Here is a 14,215-nt window from a genome sequence, read left to right as displayed (position 1 = left end):
GCTGTAACTATAGCTGAATATTGCTAGATGTGTAGCAAGCCAAACTTGATTTTATTTAAGGTTTCACGAATTTGTGTTTATACCTAGTATAATAAATAGTGTACTTATTTGCATTGTTTTTTTCATGCTCTAAGAGTTGTTGTAAGGCAGCACATGAGGGGGGAAAAGGTATTGGTGAATTATTCATCCTTTACACACACATACACACACACGCACTTAAAGCCTGGTTTCTTTTTTCTTTCCCCAAAAAAACTACAGTGACTTTTAGAATAAGTATTTGTAAAATGTAACTTAAGCATTTATTTAATTGGAGTTTGACTGGAAGGAAAAAGGTAGGAATTTTTAAATTAGCTGGTAGAAGTCAAAGTGAGGCTGAAATCCAAGCTTCTGCCACTGCCTGTCACTGTACCTTAGAGGTACTTGAAAAGATAGTTCTGGTTGAGAGATCCTCTTTTTTTTTTTCTCGTACATCTAACTAATTACGAAAAATTAAATGTGAAATAGAGACAACAAATTAAGTGGTCAGACATGTTACTTGTCAGTATTAGGTTAAAAATGAATTTTTTTTACTTGGAATTAGTATTTATTTGTTGTTAGAAATTTGCAAAATACTGGAAATACTAGGTTAAGAATACCTGGCTGCTGAGCATTGTGCAGTTTTTCTGGTGTTTTACTTCTGTTTTACTTCTATTACTAGAGAATGACCATGAACAGTGTGTGTAGCATTCTACTTGAAACAGGCTGCAAGGTGAAATTTATTTTGCAGATGCTATTGTCAGTTTTCATTTATATGGACAATGAGAGCAGCACTTGACTTTTGACACGGATCTGGATTATTAGTAAACAAATACCTAGAAAAGTATATTCTAGAACCCATGGGGAGGGGGAAGGCTTTGCTCAGCAATATCCTGCTGCAGTTTAGTCTTGAAATGAGGCCCCTTTATGTAAATTTTTACTGGCGCCAGCTAGCTGTAACTGCAGTCTGGCTCCGTGTCGGCAGCAGCTAACATGTGTCATGGACTTCTCCTTCACACAGGTTGCAGGAGCACTCTGGTTTCTGGACAGAAAAAGCAACATCGATGAATGTGAAAAGATGTACAAAGGAATCTAGGTGTAATTAGACTGCTAGTAAGTGAAAATACTGAGGAAATTTCAGCTTGATTTTTTTTTTTCTTTTTCAGTGTGTTATCTTGCGCTGCACTGTAATAAATCTATGCTTGTTGGTACTACTGTGTGGTATGTGGGAGGTACTTCACTGCACGTAGTTGCTGCAGCACTAATAGTTGGCAGCACAGAAGGCAGTACAAAGAGTACAACTGGAGGCACTTGCAGTTGCAACAGTTTCCTTAGAGGCTGTGGCATGCTCAGTGAGCTGCAGGGGCACTCTGACACATACAGCTATTTATGTGGAGAAGTAGGAATTCCAGCAGGCTTTAACGAACAGATGTAGGCTACTAGCTGGGAGCTATAACAGCATAGCTCAGGCTGGCTAAAAACCAGTACTCATGCTGTTATGTAAACAAAACAAGATCTTAGTATCAAGATGGCCGACCTGGAAGTCTACTTGTAGCTCATAATACTTATGCAAATGAGCTGCATGTCAGTGGCTTACTCAGAGGAGGAAGCTCATTTTGCACGTGCCATCTTCTTGTCAGGTAAGAAAATCAACTCCTTTTCTGCATTCATGTTTTAGAGGACTTTGAAGTTAATTTTTCACTCAGGTGCCCATACCCCCCACTTTGGCATAATGCCAGGAATTAAATTTGAATGTAAGTGGCTTTTTCTGGGAAGCCCAGAAGTCATTTGTTCTGGCTATAATTATTTTGGGCTTACTGTTTTTAGGGAGAGTGTTACCTAGAAATTATTGTAAAATGTTTAATTTAGTAAAACTAAGTAGTTAAAAAACATTGGAAATTTGAGTATGTCATTTTTGTTGGTGATGTTACTGCTTTTGTTTGATTCAAACCTCTAGTGTTTTCCTATTGTGTTATTTTTGTCTCTGTAGTGACACCAGGTGATGAACATGGAGGCTTAGCAATAGTGAGAGTTTACCCTGGAAAGGGTGTGGAGTTGACAAAGCTGAATCTACCAATTGTGTTTCAGCTTCATGGTGTTACGAAGGATCTTCGTGATCCTGGTTGTAGTTTGAATTCTCTTCCGGTTGAGATTACAAAGCTGTTAAAATAATTGGATACTGAATTGTTGTCTGTGTATATTTTAGTATAAATACCTTCTTAAAAGCCTATATACGCATTTTAAATAGTTGTTTTTGTAAGTAGGGAAATAGATCAGAGTATGGTATTTTTATGATCCTCCCCCCCAAAAAACAATAACCTTGACTTAGAGCTGCAAATTTAAACAATTTAAGTATTGCTAATTACATAATATGGTCTATTGTGGTTATGCATGTAATGCATGAAATGGTTGTATGGGGCAGATGTGCTAGTTCTGCACCAATATATTTGTGTTGTTTCTATTTTATAAGTTGAAGTAGTGACAGGGTGGAAGACTGGAAAAGAGAGATGGTAAAAGAAAATTACTGGATAAGGAAGGCCACTGACCCAGAGAAAAGAGGTAACTGGAGATGCATGAACAAGCCAACAAAACATGGCCACTTAAAGGCAGACATCAGCTCGAGATAGGGTGTGGAACTGGAAGTAGACAGGCCTGCTTTGGTTGACGGAAAAAAAAGATTAATGAAGAGAATGAAACTAAAGAGGTAAAAGAACAAAGTAGGCAGATGGATTATTAGAGCTTAAAATGGCAGTGGTAGATACTGAAAATACTGGAGGCATTCTGAAATGGCCTGGGAATTAAGGCTTATAGAGTAAATATGCTAGGAAAGAGAACTGTAACTGGTTGACATTGCAGAGGGGGGAATTTAACAGTAACAGAGAAAGGTAAACTTCTGCATTCATATGGCAGAGAAAAATGCTGCATACCTACAATATGGGCCAAATGAGTTGCAGTTTGTAGTTAGCTCATACACTTTGAAACCTTCAATAACTTTGCAGTGCTAACATAAGATTTGATATGGACAGAATTTTGCTTGTCATTTAGAAGTCTGGTTATATGCATGTCCAGACTACAAAAAGCACAAAAATGGGCGTGTGTGTGAGAGAGTTCAAACGCAGGTATATGGTAGATTTCCCCAAATAAATTACACTAGAAATCACCGTTAACAATTATAAAGTTTTCCGTAAATGCCAAATTCCATTAGAATCGGTCTTGCTTTCATTGCTATATGAAGGAAGCAGTTTAGGGCCCCTCCCTCCTTTCTATGAAGTGTGAGTGTGAGGATGGTAGAGGAGAAGTGGCATTGAGTGGGGCATGAAGAATGTAGAAAACTGATTAAAATAAAATGTTCCTGAGAGGAAAACCTTGACTGGTAAAGCAAAGGATAACGAATGTGAGATTTGTTAAAAATTGAGAATTCTAACTGTAATATAGGTGATAATGATAACAGAATCATAGTGAAAGAAAAAAAGGCAGGTTACAGTAAATATTTTGGGGTTATTTTGATAAAAGTGAGATTATAGTATAAGGTCATGTAAGTAACTCAAGTTTTTTTCAACTTCAAGAAACCTTGAAGTTACAAGGAAGATACTAAAGACTCCATGATAGGTATTTCTTAGCAAAGGCTATAAGCAGGTCTTTGTAATCTGCATCCAGGAGTTTTAAAAGAATTGGCTGAGAATACTTTTCTGAGATTTTCCCCCCAGTAACTCAATATAAAATAGGAATTGTGGAAGACCCTGAAGACTTTTTAGAAAGGTCTGGAGAAAAATAGTGGAGGGTAACAGTGTGCAAGTGAACGTGAAAGAATATTATTTCAATTAACGTGGAGGTGGTTTAATTGCTGAAACACTATTATAAAAAGGATATGCTAGTATAATTTGTTTTAGAACAAAGTTCCTTAGTGTAAATACCCAATATCTATAATGTGGTTACTCCTTGATACAGTCTTTTCCTTAAATAACAACTTCCCCATCCCAAGCCCTATATCAACAAAACACTAAATTGATTTTTAAAGCTTTTGAAGGAGAGAGGGTAGCAATCATGCTCCAAGTAAAGTTTGTGATTGGTATTGTAAAATAGTTACTTTCTGTTAACTTATAGAGGATGGAAAGATTAACTCTGACAGAGTCATCAGGATCATTTGCTTAGTGACACCCAAACACCGTTTATTAGATTTATTACAATAGATGTATTAGCCTTGCACACCAAAATCTGATTTGTACATCTGTAGACCATTCAGCACAAAACATACCTGCTTGACAGGACACTTTGCCCTGGAAGTAGGTGGGGATCACACAGACAAAATAGTTAGCTAAAGCCCAAAATAGACAGGTAATGCGGAGAGACTGAAATTCTGTTGCATACAGAGAAAGAAAGGAAGTCATACTCTTTATAAAGAGATGTTCATGGGTGATACTAAATGTTGATGATGTGAAATTTGTATCAGTAGAGCTTGCAGTCCTGCTGTCTGTATTGGTTTTTTACAATGTTGAAAAATTAGGAGTCCTAGCAAAAAGCACAAGAATCACTCTGGCTCAACAATAAAATTGTAAGTAATTTTAAAGTTAAGCTGATAATTTAGGTTGGAAGGGACCTCTGCAGGTCTTCTGGTCTGACACCTTGTTCAGAGGAGGTTAACTTCAAAATTAGACCAGGTTGCTGCAGGGTTTGCCAAGGGTGAATCAAGAATTTTTGAGTTGAAGGGACCCACAAAGATCATCAAGTCCAACTCCTCACACTGCACAGGACCCAGGAATCACACCACATGTCTGACTCGGTTATCCAAATGCATTTTGTATTCTCGGTGCCATGACTGGTTCCCTGAGGAGCCTTCCACAACCACTGTGGACAGGCTGTTTCAGTGTTTGCCCACCCTTGTAGTGAAGAACTGTTCTCTGTATCTGCTGTGGAATTTCTCTTGCTGCAAGCCGAATCTGTTTCCTCTTGTCAGTGTGCTGTGCATCTCTGAAAACTGTCTGTCTTCTTCTTCTCTATGAATGCCAGTTAGGTTATTGGGGTTTTGGGGGTTTTTAAAATAATTTTACTGTTAGTGAGTAAATGAAGAGGAGAAATTTTATTGTCTCCTTCCAGAAAGACATCTCACTTTGATTTGAAGACAGGCTTAAAAGAATGGCCAACCTATGAAATTTAATGAGACGTGGATTTGGAACAACTGATGTATGGCTTGCCTACTATGGCAGCTCTGCAGCTGGTTAGATGGGATAATGTGCTCATGAAATCTTCCATGTAATCCAAATTTCTGATATTGTATACAGTTACATAGCAGGGTTTGGTACAACCTTTATTGCTAGTTTGACTTGGTGGTGATAACTCACAAAAGTTGTCTAGCTCTCTTCCCCAAGAATAATTTCTGGACTGTCTCATCTTGTGGCTTGTAGCCAGATGAATCTAAGTTAACCAACAAGCCAAGTGCCTTTTTGGTTTCAGCAAATGGATGGCTAAGGACATTTAGTGGTCTGATGAGCCTAGAAACTATTCTTTTTGTTGTCATGTTTTATGGTGTCTTCCTTAATTCTAGCAGTTTGTTATTTTTCACCAGAGGTGCTGCAATGATTTTGGATACTTAAGTTGTTTTCCTCCATCTCCTCCCTTCTGAAAGGACAGTGGGCAAAGCTTAATCTCCATGCAGCAAAACTTTTAACTGTTGAATGAAAACCTTTATGGTTGAGAAAAGTAAAACACACGGTAATATTCAATTATCCTAATGCCAGGCAGTCAGTGACCTTATCTTGTTCTTATTTACAGTTGTGTCTCTTTTGTTGTGGTTTTTTCTTTTCTTAATTAGTGGTCAGACCTGCCCTAAAATTGCACCTTATGTGATGTGTTCCTTTTGTACTTAAATCTGCTTTGTGGGTTTGCTGTGGTGGTGTTTTTATTTCTTTTGTTGTTGTTGTGGGTTTTGGTGGTGGAGGGGAGGGGGTATAATCAAAGAGAGCAGCATTTAAAACTGTGAGCAGTACAAACGTAGCTATCAGCTGCAGTATAGGCCTGTGCTCCATCAGTTCTGGGATGGGAGGGGAAGAGGTCCCTTGTGTTCTCCATCAGCAACCCCACAGAGAGAAGGGTGAAGCATACTTTAGCTATTCTGAGAAGATCTAAACAAGAGTTTTTCTTTGGAAAGATCAGCTGATCTGTGATGCGGAATTTTGTGCTGTCCTAATGGCAGCTATTACGTTTGACAGCAGTTCTTTCTGATGTCCTTTCAAGGATCAGTAGGTTCTTGTGCAGAGAGTTCTCACTGGAATTGTACATGATTTTAAAGAAGCTAGTACCAGCTTCCAGAGAAAATGGATTAGAAGGATTCTCAGGAAGTGAGCCAGTTCTATAGCTTCTGTTGCCCTTTCCTCAGTGTTTGATTATGTAGAAAAATTCTTCCCCAAGCCCCATGGTGACACATGATTATGACCTGGTCATATTCACCTTGGGGGTATGTGAATAAAATAGTTTTATGATCACAAATGCAAACTTGGGAGAGGTGGTCATGCATGTAAATTCATCAGGAGAGTCTGTAGTTAGTCTGAAAAATTATCAGGAAACAGTTCAGCGATGTTATGCGCCAGCACATGAAAAAAGGATGTATAGTGATGTCCTCACTCATTCAAAGAGAAATCTAGCCTTTGATTTTTTGGATGAGGTGAAATTGCAGCATGTCCTCTCCAGGAAGCAAGCAAGCATTGTGGCTTGCTAGCTCACCAGGCAAAAGACAGACTATGGAAGTGTGTTCCATTTGATGATAAAGGTTTCTGGGTGGAACCTTTCTGCAGGTTGACTTATTACAGCAAACCTTAAATAGTCAAAATTTAAGATGCTTTCCTTTGAGGCTTTTATACATTTTATCAATGGAGGCATTTTTAAGTATAATTCTTACAGTGTGCTTCTGGCATCTAACTCTGGGTCGCATTTGGGAAACTTCCTAGGCAAATGAAACAGAGTTTCTTGTAAATTGGTCGTCCTGAGTGACTGTGCAGATGCATTTTTCTCCATACGATTTTTAATGAAATTTGGGAAGGCAAGCAGTTTAAAATAGCTGTATAAATTATTAATGTATTTCTGTGTTTGTGAAATGGTATTACTGGATTGTTGCTTCATCAGCTGCTTTCTGCCTCACAGAATAGTAAAATTAAGGATGTTCTTTGTAGAAATGCTTGGAGTTCTTCACAGAAGAAGTCTTTTACAGACCAAGTACTATCAACTTATGAATGTGCTGGCAGTATCGCTACAGACTGGCCACTGTTTTTTAGAACCAGGCTCAAAAACTTTTTTATGGACTGTTCTGGCAAAATCATTGCCAAATAATGTATCAGTAGAGGTAAACTTGCAGCTCCTTTTTTTGGTTTTGTATAATACTGTGAATGCTAGTTTGATGTTCTGTGCAGACTCTCAATGCTTCACGAATTTGTAGTATTGTCTTCTTTATTTTTGAAAACTTGCATTAGCAAGCAAAACAATGGCCTCATTACTAGAAGAAATGTGTTTTGCTTTTGTTCACTTCCATCCTTTCCCCTTAGGAATGCGACACTGGCATTGGAGGTGTCTCTAGACCTGTTTTTTCTGGCATCCTAAACACTGGTTCACTAGGCTAGTGTGTATGATCTCAATAGTCAGCATGAACAAAACGCTGCTGGCTGACTTCCATCCACACATTCGCTGCCAGCAACCATGCAGAGGTGATGGTGCTGAGTAACTGCAAACTGGGGCTTATGGTGGCTTTGAAAAAAATTAATCAGGAAAAAAAATTAAAACCTGTCACCCTAGATGTGAAGTTTAAAGGCAGGAAAGCTTTCCAGAATTACTTGTGCATCGTACATAATGGCAAGCCTCATTGGGTTCATTAGTAAATAGACACAAGAAACATTTTGGGAAGTGTAAGTTGATCTCATTTGAAGCCTGTAGCATCTTAAAGACAGAGGTCTTTATTGATTATATGGAACATCTCTTCAATCTTCCTTTTTATTTTGCTTTTGTATCATCTAAGAAACCTAGTGTGAGAACTTGCTGACTGATGTGGTAAAGAGGACATTTTGCATATAACTTTCCTGCTTTCTTCTTCAAGGATCTTATACTAAGAAACTGAGGAAACACAAAGATGGATTCTTCAATGGTGATGGAAAAGAAATGCCTTCAGACTACAGATTTTCATTTCAGTTTCTTATGTTTAGAAGTTCATATTCCTCTGTAATATTAACAAGAAGCTGTAATGCACAGAAAATACTTCATATTCCTAGTACTGGGGTTTTGCTACAGATATGGCTGTTGGCATTTGGTCATCCCACAACACAAAAGATAAATGATAGTACTTGGCAGCTAAAGTGATACAGCACTTGCTAATTGACTCCCTTTTATTAAGATTCATATTGCAAGATGAGAAGGTCCAATAGCTGAATTGCTTTTAGATAATTGGTTTTTTACTCTACATCTTTGAGATATCTGTGTAACATTAGGTTTGTCATCTCCTATTTCCAGTGGTTAATTAAGCACTTGCTTTTTTCCTTGGTCATTTTAAGGTAATGACGTGAAGAGCTGTTGCCTGAAGTGCATGCATGATTCCACTTATTTAGTATTTCATAAAAACATAGCTATTTACAGTTCTCATCCCTAGAGCCTACACCTAATTATTAGCATTTCATCCTCTCCTCTTTCTTCCTCAATCCTTGCTTAATCCAAAGGGAGATGTCATAGTATATAGTTAATGTAACAGAACCCTTTAAGAAGACATTGAGGAGTATTTCTTAATGCTTAAGTGCTACTTAATAAGGACAGGAGAGCGTTTATGAGACTGGGACTCTGTGTATGGATATTGATTAAACTGTTTAAGATGCTACTGAATAGCAGTGGTGGTGCTTATTCTGCTAGAGTTCTGAAAAGCTTGTTGCCCCTTTTGAACATTATTACTGTATGCAAAATGTGCAGAGTACCTGTCCAGGGCATAGGATGCCATCTTGTTACATAGGAAACCCCTCTGGATTAGATGACAGTCAGTGTGGGCAGTCTCTCAAGGAGCAGTAACCTCATAGCAATATTATCCACAGAAATATGTTGACTGCATGGATTTTTGCAATCTTTTTTCTTTTCCTTCCACTGTGAAATCTGCTGCTTGATGCCAGTGTATTGGTAGAGTCACTGAAGGTCGTTTATATTGGTCCTTTTTTTTGTAAGATGGAAGAAGGTGTATGGGCTCATGTGTCACATTCTTTGACTGAGGGGGTTCAATCTCATTATCAGAGTAGCATTTTACTCCGTTGTAGAATAAATCTAGATAATATGCTAATTGCTCTTGGTGTGGATTTTTTTATGTTCCTGTTAGTATGAAATTCTCTACTTCCTGTCCTTGCTTATAACCTAAGTGGAGAAACCAGAAATCAGAAAAGGCAAGATAATTGGTGAAACTCACTGGGGTTTCTATAGCACTATGGTGACTGTTTCTTGTCACATGCAAATATTCTAAGATATTTTATCTACACATGGGTACTTTAAAAAGTATAAGAAAAAGGAAGCTTCCCCACCCTCCCCCCCCTTTTCCCCCTGAGAAATCCATTTGATTGCATTTCATAAAACAGTTGTGAAAGGAATGGAATGAGATGAGGTTTTTTAAAGAATAAGTATGGTTCCAATGAATATGCCAAAATGGTAAATATCAAAATTGAGATGAAACTAAGATGTTGCTTAGCAACTGTGGTGGTCTCTGGTAGCCACAGATGAATACACGGAATGTTTACAGCAGCACTGCTGCTATAAAGTGAGTCTGTCTGAAGCAGTATTTCTAAAAAAATTACTTTTCTTTATGAAATTTTATACCTATTTATTCCACATTTTGGTGAGCCTTTAAACTACCTTCATCAGGGATGGGAAACAAAAACCTGGCAATAAAACTTATTTTGCAAATTGATATTTTTCTAGTGAGATACAAGACTTTCTACGAAATACTTATTTTGTTCTTATATTTTATAATAGCAATAAACTCCTGTTTTCCTGTTCCTTGACTTGTCTTCACAGTTTGATGTGGGATTATACTGGATTAATTGTGCATGGGCTGCAGTTGCAGAACGGGGAGAAAAAAGTATTTCATTATATCTGAATAATATAAATTGGTTTCAGTATTTTTCCTTCTTGCACCATATTTTGACATCTGACTTCTAAGTTGTTGTGAACTGTTTTGAACATTCTTCAAAATGAAATTTTGCAGGTGGAAGATGGGTTGTGACTGTTAAAACCTACGTATGAAAACACAGTTTAAATTTGTGGGAATTTTAAGAGTGCTCATTTTAATCAAGTTTTGTAGGTATGAGGAGCTTATACAAAAAATGTGTTGTATTGCATTGCATTTCAAGTTTATCCTAATTTTTTTCACTTGAATTCTTTGAATTAAAAAACCCACCCAAAAAAGTGTTATGTTTTTCATAGGCACTTAAGACTTTGTCCATTGCTTGGCGTCCCCTAGTTTGGACTTCTGAAAATAACCTTCCCCTTCTAAAATGGGATTCTTGGGCCTTGCAGTGTACCTTGCCCTTAAAACAAAGACATTCATGGCAGTTTTTATTTGACATGCTGTTTGTCTATGCTGTTATTATGGATATTCATAAATAAAAGTTGAATATAACTTTGTAAGAGCCTGTGACACTTGATACTCTTTGCAATGTCTTTATTTCTCTATATTTTTAGCAGCAGTATTTACCGAATAGTTTATATCGCCATGTCAGAAGAGCAAACAATCAAAAAAATGAATTAAAGAAAAAGATGCAAAATGAAGCATTAATTCTGCTGGTTGACCAAAGAATGGGAAGTGAGGTGCTCAGAATTCATATCTCAGGTGTGACAGAAGTCTGTCTTATATGAATGAGAAATTAAGTTTCAGAAACAGTCTTACTTTAGTCGTATGAAATTTTTTTTGCCTATCTAACCAGAGATAGCAAACAAGATGAATTTGTTTTTCTGGGAGAAAATTGCCTCAAAGATAAGCTCACTTATGCTTATTTCAGCCTGATGGTCTACTGTTTCCATATGTTTTTTAGCTTCCATATACAAAAATTACATTTAAAATCCTATGCAAATAAACCTAGATCCTTGAGTTCACAACCTAATTACCATTTTAGACTTTTCTTACTGTAAGCCAGATGATCATGTCTTCCTCAACCATATGTATCTATATAAATACAAAATACATGAAGTATATAAAATGTGTCTATGTATATAATATATTCAAGAGAAGGGTTTTTTGTGTTTTTTAATGACAGCTTATTAGTAGAAGATTGCTTCTCTTGAAAGGTACCTTCTTAGCTGTGCAATTGCTGCTCTTGCTGAAGATGTAACAGTTTTTCAGAAGACTGGGGGAGTAGTCATCTGACCACCTTTAAAAGTCCCATTTTAGAGGGGTTTTAATATCTGACAGCTAATACTGATCTTCTGGTAATTAAGTCAGTTGTACAGCTAAGTTAATAGAATATCTTCAGTTGGAAAGGACCTTGAAATATCACATGATATGGCTGGCCTTTCTTGGGAAAGAGAGCCTAGATGAGATTATCTGGCATCCTGTCCACTTGCATCTTGAAACCTCTAGTGATGGGGATTTTGCCACATCCTTTGGGTAGGTTGTTTCAGTGAATCATTGTCTTGCTGTAAAAAAAAAAAAAAAGTGTCTGTCCTATATTGACACAGAAGTTCTTCGTTTTCCTGATTCTTTACCTACCAACTGATTTCAGCCAAACTTTAGCTTCTCCCTGGTAAAAAAGGATTTTCCCATCAACTGAGTAATTACTTTCAGGACATGACTCTCATCCTCCTTTGCTTTTATTCAGATATCTTTGTTTTTCAGAGTATGTGAGTTGACAAGAATTATTAGCATTAGGTGTAAGTCAGCACCTCAGAAATTAACATACTGTGCTTTGTTGCTTCAGGTGCTGCTGATGCAGATCAATACAACTATGCCACTTAAAACTAGTGTGACATCATTTCAAAATTTATTTCTACTGGTACTGAATTTAGAAGTGTGGCAAGAAGATAGTGATGAGAAAAGAGTATCTCTTATATGGTAACAATTAAATCTAGGATATTGCATTTGGTCTCCTAAGAAGTCAGGTAAATGGCATACAGTGAGATTGTAAGTCTGCTGGCTGTGCAGCAAGTATGGTGAGTAGGTGGGTGTGTCAAAGGTTCTAGAAAGGAAGACTACAGTAAGAACTGGTGCCCTTTCAGGCTACTTTTTGTCATCAAAGCCCCTTTCAAAGCTAGTTCTATTTTTATTATCATTTATTTCTATGATTGGAACTATATAAAGAAATCGTTGTAGGTTTCTTTACTTTCTGCTTCCTGTTCCTTGAACAGCTTAGCAAAGAATTAAATCTGGCAATCTGTGTCTGCAGAGCTTGTTCTAGACATGCTGAAGTTGAAGAATCATCCGTGCAATGGTTGCTTACATAGTCAATTGTGAAACGTTTGAAGGACAATTTGGGTGACACTTTGGGTAATTTTTGTTACACGCCTTTACAAGTGTGAGATGTGACAAATCTTTGCCTAAGAGCAAATACAGAAAAATCATTGTCCACCCACTGACCCAAGAGAATTTAATCTGCCATTATATACTTTTACTAGAGTAAGTAAGTCTTACTCTGGTTTCATGTTTTGTACAGTAAGAAATTGACTACCATAAAACTTTATTAGAAAGTGTCTGTTTATAATTGTAAAAACATGAATTACCTGCGTTATCTAGGATCCTTAGCATATTAATACAGTGTGCTACCAGTACTGAAAATGTGCCTTTTTTTTTTTTTTTTTTTCCCTCTGTATCTAGTAATGAATAGAATATTAGGTTGGCATTTTCTAGTTCCCATCATTCCACAACATCAGTTTCCTTTGGAAAACATTTAGCCTCTGATAAATGAAAAAATGTATTGTGGTAGGGGACACAACTTCTAGTAAAATGCATTAGGGGTAGCTAATTAACATCTATGCAATAAGTTACTTCTCGTTAAAAGAATACTTGTGACAAATAGTCCTAACACTAGGTACAGGTAATAAAGTTAGGGTAAACTCTAGCTTTTACAAAAACTTCGTGTGTTTTGGTTTGTTTGGTGGTGGTGATGGTGGAGTTTTCCCCCTAATTTTCTTTTTAGCTTTTTTATATGCAAATTTTTGTCTTACTTCACTTACTTCCTATTGGGATGTCTGGTTAATTTTTGTGATTCTGTTTTGTTGAGTCATTCAAAAGATACCAACTGTCTTCAGTGGTCAGTGTGACTAACCACCTGCTTTGGTCACTTTTCTCCTTCTCTCCTTTAATTGTGATAGTATTACAGAAAATACCTTTTTTCATACCAGCAGTGCTTATGTATGTTCTACGTATCAGATGGCACGTTTCAGGCTGCCTAAGAGCTGGGTTAGATAGCTGTACATGTCCTGCATGCACCTGGCGCTTCATTCATCTTACGATGTTGGCTTTCACCTGCCTTTAACCATGAAACAGAAACCTGAGGACAGACGCGTTGAATAGAAAGATGTGGAAATGTCTTTACTTGCTTCTGCTGCAGTCAGAAGCTGGCAGTTCAGTACTGCTGAAAATGAAACTTCTGTTTTGTAGGATAAAGTTGTAAAATGATGGACACCCAGATTATTGCTGGAGTTACTATCACAGAACATGTATGTACATAATATCTTTAAAATTTTGCACTTTACTAACTTCATTTTGTATTTAAATTTCATTCTCAAGATGCTTTCTCTATTTACAGATTTTTTTTCTTGGTTTATCCTGCTTGCCCTTCGAAATCCCACACAGTCTTTAGTTTCGAGTGGAGGAATTGTACAGGTGTGTTTCTGGTGAGGTGTGATTAACAAGGGGTAACTCAGGAGTCAAGAAGAACTTCGTGTAAGAGTCCACATCTAGTAAGGATTAGGTGACATTTGTTATGGGTGTTGTGGATTATTGCATTGCCATCTCACCAAACTGACATGGGGTGTTAAGAGTAAGAAAGGTGGTTTCTGTTCCAGCTTGCTTAGGAACGGGAGTTGAAAAGAAGATAGTGTGCATATTTTAATAGTTTATGTTTTGATTTGGAAAGAGAATTACATCAGAATTTATTTTTGTCATTTCAAAAGCCCTACCGAAACTCTGAGGGAGTTCAGCGTGCCGTGCCCGCATGCAATGCCACAGTAGGATGGCAGCGCGTGCCTTGGCCCCTCGCGTTGG

General features: G+C 37.3%; 1 protein-coding gene across 9 annotated transcripts in view; it reads left to right on the top strand.

The window, feature by feature from the left end:
• Positions 1-14,215, top strand: part of LOC121675414 (activating transcription factor 7 interacting protein) — an 88,564-nt gene that overhangs the window by 16,035 nt on the left and 58,314 nt on the right. The window contains exon 1 of one of the 9 annotated variants that reach the window (XM_042050876.1): positions 1,297-1,655. The exons of the other annotated variants lie outside the window; for them this stretch is intronic. The gene's annotated coding sequence lies outside the window, so the exon portion shown is untranslated. Of the gene's footprint in view, positions 1-1,296; positions 1,656-14,215 lie in introns of those variants that run through there. 9 annotated transcript variants of the gene reach the window in all.

Source organism: Corvus kubaryi, unplaced genomic scaffold (assembly GCF_017639235.1).
Source record: "Corvus kubaryi isolate FWS band 111438036 unplaced genomic scaffold, C.kubaryi_AGA036_p1.0 74, whole genome shotgun sequence".
NCBI classification, from domain to species: Eukaryota; Metazoa; Chordata; class Aves; order Passeriformes; family Corvidae; genus Corvus; species Corvus kubaryi.
Note: the sequence above shows the minus strand (reverse complement) of the source record. Positions and strands in the feature narration are given on the sequence as shown.